The sequence below is a fragment of the Vombatus ursinus genome, unplaced genomic scaffold, assembly GCF_900497805.2.
Source record: "Vombatus ursinus unplaced genomic scaffold, bare-nosed wombat genome assembly UNPS02001287.1, whole genome shotgun sequence".
Classification (NCBI taxonomy): Eukaryota; Metazoa; Chordata; class Mammalia; order Diprotodontia; family Vombatidae; genus Vombatus; species Vombatus ursinus.
The window spans coordinates 4,984,554-4,989,175 of NW_020941065.1; the positions used below are offsets into that span (position 1 = coordinate 4,984,554).

Genomic DNA, 4,622 nt, shown 5'->3' on the forward strand with positions numbered 1-4,622 from the left:
AAGGCAGGAGGGAAAAAAGAGGGAAGAAAGAAGGCAAACAAACAAGTAAATGGAGAGTAAAAGGGAGCTAGAGAGAGAAAGAAGAGAGGGAGAGGCGAGCAGGAGAGATAAAAGAATGTAGAGAGCTTGGAGGAAGGAACAGGAGAGAGACCTCAAAGGGAGGAGGGAGAGGCAGACAGAGAAAGATGCAGAGGAGAAAGAAAGGGGAGCAAAGAAAAAGGGGCTGAAATGGGGCTTGGGATGGCACAAATCTCTGATGAAAATGCCACATTTGCAAACAAACTGCTCCCTGACAAGTGCCAACAGGCCCATTCCAGAGTAAAGAGGCTGCATCTGTCGGGCTTTGCTTGCAAGGGTAAATCAGCACTTTCCTTCATTCACTCGGCTGAGATTTTGCAAGCCTGGTTTTCCTTCTGCATGGACCCCACAACCCAGTGGACCTTTGTGAGTGTGTGGGCCCCTGAGGGATCTGGGCTGGGCAGAGAGAGAGGATGCCAAAGGCCAGGGAGGAGAGGCCGACTGCTGCCTCACCAGCCAGGGTGTATGATAGAGGCAGCCTGGCAAAAGAGGGCAAACAGCCATGCCCTGGTCAGTGTTTCACAACCGGCTCTCTGTACAGTATGCAGGACACATGAAGTTTAGTCTGCATTCCTAACATTTGCTCCATCACATTGTTAAGCCTAGAAACAATCAATGATACAAGGAATCAAACCTTGCTCTGTAACATTTTTCTGATTTCTGAGGTATCAATGCTCACACTGAAATTTTAACAACCAGCTTTCTCTTGAGACAGTTTGAGTTGGCTCCAGCACGGGTCAGGAAGCAAAGCAATGACAGACACTGGAAGGTAGATCATCTTTGCTCCCTGTCCTTGGCTCCTGAGTCTTTTCTTAATAGGAGAGAGACGGGGGGGGTAAGAAGGATGGATTCAGTGAACAGACACAGAGACAGAGACAAAAACACACACACACACACACACACACACACACACACGGTCTGCACTAAATCAGTAAGAACTTAGCCATTGTCAAATCTCCAAAGAGGTGTAAAGGTGCCCATTTGTCTCTTTTGATTTTTTTTTCTCCCCAGGTTTGGATTTGTTCTTCTTAATTCAATAAGCATTGATTCAGTGAAGAGGGAAGTTAAGCCACTTGCAGAAAGTCACCCAGCTCTGTGAATCAGTGCACAGGAGTTGTTAGGAGCCATCTGTAAGAAGTGACCTGTCATCTGTGCAGCTCTGGATCCCAAAGTTCAGGAATCCTGGGTCCCAGGAATTGCTGTGTGGCTGCTCCCCACACACTCTCACTTGTGCCCATTCACCGTAGAAACAGCCTGATTTCACCTCTTTCATAAAGGGAGGAAGTGGTCCTTGCCTTCAGGGAGTTGGTATAGGTGCTGGGGGTACAAAGGGTTTACATTTAAAAAAAAAAAAGATTGATATTAGTGTGATTGCAGTAGTAGGAGTGGTATGAGAAGACCCGGTTTCAAGATGAATGTTTTCTAGCTGTGTGATAGGGATGAGTCCCTTAAGATCTTTGTGCCTCAGTCTCTTTACTGGAAAATAGGGATAAATGTGAGGCCCAGATGATATAATGCATCATCTTCAGAGGCAGCTTCAGAGGCAGCTAGCTGGCCCAGAGAGAGCACTGGACCTGGAGTCAGGAAAGCCCGAGTTCAAATCCAGCCTCAGGCATTTCCTAGCTGTGTGGCCCTGAGCAAGTCATTTTGCCTCTGTCTGCCTCAGTTTCCTTAACTGTAAAAAATAGATAATACCTACCTCCCAGGGTTGTTGTGAGGCTCAATGAGATTGTGTTTATAAAGTGCTTACCACAGTGCCTGGCACATAATAGCTTTAATATAAATATAGTATAATATATAAAATATATAAATATAATAAATATATTTAAAATAATATAAATATAATATAAAAATAACATAAATAGAAGTGCTGGCTATTATTAGTAGTAAATTTGCAATTAGTATTAAAAATGAAGTAAATTCCTGTCCTTATGGAATTTGAATTCAACTGGTGATGCAGATATACATAATACAAGGTAGATGTGATGGGGCAAAGGAGAGATCAGGCAACCTGTAAGCACTTGTGTACCTACTATGTGCCAGGCACTATGCTAGGATCTGGGTGACACCAAGATAAGCAAAGCAGTTCATTCCCTCAAGAAGCTTCTATTTAAACAGGCAATGTATACACACAAAATATCTACAGTTCTCCCTCCCACATCGAGGCAAGTAGAGGAGCAGTGTCCCCCCAATCTGGAAAATCTGGAAAATTTTTTGTCTCTCCCTTCATACCAGAGAAGAAATCTGATTTTTCTTCTTTTATGGGGTGTTTACAGTACCTTAAAAGATAAAATATGTTGATATTATTCAATAGTATAATACAGTTTATGCATTTCTGAGTTTCTAAACTTTTCCCATGTTATCTGCTGGCCTCTGTGTTTCATCTGCAGCTTCCATAAAACTCCCCTAAAATTCCCATTTAATTTCTTATGTTGACCCAAGATATATTGAAACCTTGATGGGGAAAGTTGAGATGGGGAAGGGATAACTGTAGAAGGAAATGGGGGAGGGAGGCTGTACTAGCAGCCAGGGAACATCAGGAAAAGGTGTTTTTTTTATTATTTATTATTTTATTGAGAGTTCTCAGAGGCTGTTTACTTTTTCTTCTCCACATCTTGCTCTGCAGCCTCCTTGGCTTGTTTTGCCCGGATTCCAAAGAGATGGGCGTTGGCTTGGGCTATCCGAAGACTAGCAAATGCCTTGAAATTCTTCTCGTCTTCAGTGATGACGCGAGCTTTCTCTTTCTTGTAGACATTTCTTATGGGCATAACTGTTCCTATAAGCTGGGTGGCCAACTTGAGTTCTTCAGCAGAGCATCTCCCTTCTTGGGTGCAGATGGTTTCCTTGGGAAGAGGATCAGTTTGGAACGATATTCTTTCAGCCGCTGCACATTTGCCTGGAGAGACTCTGTAGACTTATTTTGGCGATGAGGGTCCACAGAGATACCAATGGTCCGTGCCACTATTTTATGGATACCAGCCACCCAAAGCTCTTCCAAGCTGAATCCTCTACCGGCATGTACTTTGGTGTGGTATCGGACAGTAGGGCACCTCACGATGGGCAGGATAGGACCAGATGCAGGGCAAGGAGCAGTTCGACGTACTTTTGCTCGACGGACCTTTCGCCTTCTGATCTTCCTGGCTGGCTGGTTAAACCATGTGGCAACTCGTCTTTGCCAGTCTTTGTAGAAATGGGGCTTCAGAATCGTGACATTTTGGCTGGGCGCCATGGCTGCTTAGAGCCCTCCTCATGAGCACCTCAGCCGATGGGGAAAGGAAGCCAGGAAAAGGTTTTACATAGACAAGATGTACTTAACCTGGTTAACTTATTTTGAAAGCTATTTTGATAAAGATATTACAATATAATTGGTTTCCTTTGTAACCGAATGTATTTTAGCATTTTAACACATTGTCCTCAGGAGGGGTCTCTGGGCTTTACCACCAAAAGGGTCCGTGACTCAAAAAAGGGTTAAGCCCCCTGCTATAGAAGGCCTGAGGAGGAGGGGAGAGCCTCCCAGCTTGGGATCAGCCCATCCCAGTGCAAAGGCACCAAAAAAAGAGCTGGAGTGTTCTGTGTGAAGAGTGATAAGGGCTGGCTGGCTGGACCTTGGAGTGTGGAAGGAAATGCGATCTCTAATACAGGTGGAAAGGCTGATTGGGGGCAGGCTGCAAAGAATTTTAAAGGCCAAACAGAGGTGTTGATATTGGATCCCAAAGTCCATTAATGGGATGTGTATTGAGTTAGGAGAGTGACCTGGTCAGACCTGTGCTTTAGGAAAATCCCTGGGCCCTGGAGGGGATTGGTCTGAAGGGAGGGAGAGCCTTGAGGCATGAAAAAACTTCTGCATTAGCCCTAGCAGCTGGTATTGAGGGCTTGAGCTGGGGTAATGATTAAATAGTGAGAAGGGGATGGTTTGGCCAGTAATTGTGGAAGGAGAGAAGACGAGGATGAAGTCGGGAATAATACTAAGTGGGTGAAGTGGGGACGAAGGTGGTGCCCTCAATGAGAATAAGAAGAATTTGGAAGAGGGGAGGATTGAGGGGAAGGCGAGATGAATTCTATTTGGGCCAAAGTTAGTTGGAGATGCCTAAGGGATATTCAGTTTGAAATGTCCCTCAGGAGAGATACAGAATGTGGATCTATAAATCCAAATATAATGTTGCTGAAAGAAACGAGAGGAAGGAGGACGCTTCCTTGGAAGAGATGGCCCCTGAGCCCAGACTTGAAGATGTAAAGATCCATGGCCCCATTAGGCTCTTTCCTGTTCCTAGGAAAGGTCCTCAGCTGTGTGCTTATGATGGCTGTATTCAGTCCTGGCAGAGTCTGGCTTCGGAAGAGCGGGATCAGGCTTTCAGTTAGACTTCAGGTTGTAATGATTTTTATTGATTCCAGAATCATAGTGTGTCGAAGCTGGACAGGGCTTTAGAACATGGAATGTCAGGGCTAGGAGGGGCCTTAAAACAGGGGATGTCAGAGCTGGGAGGGGCCTTAGAACAAGGGATGTCAGAGCTGGGAGGGGCCTTAGAACAGGGGATGTCAGAGCT

The 4,622-nt window shown here is 45.2% G+C and overlaps 1 pseudogene; it reads right to left on the reverse strand.

Annotated features, from left to right (window-relative positions):
- Positions 1-2,641: 2,641 nt before the first annotated feature.
- LOC114045479 lies at positions 2,642-3,322 on the reverse strand (annotated as a pseudogene).
- Between the last annotated feature and the right edge of the window lie 1,300 nt (positions 3,323-4,622).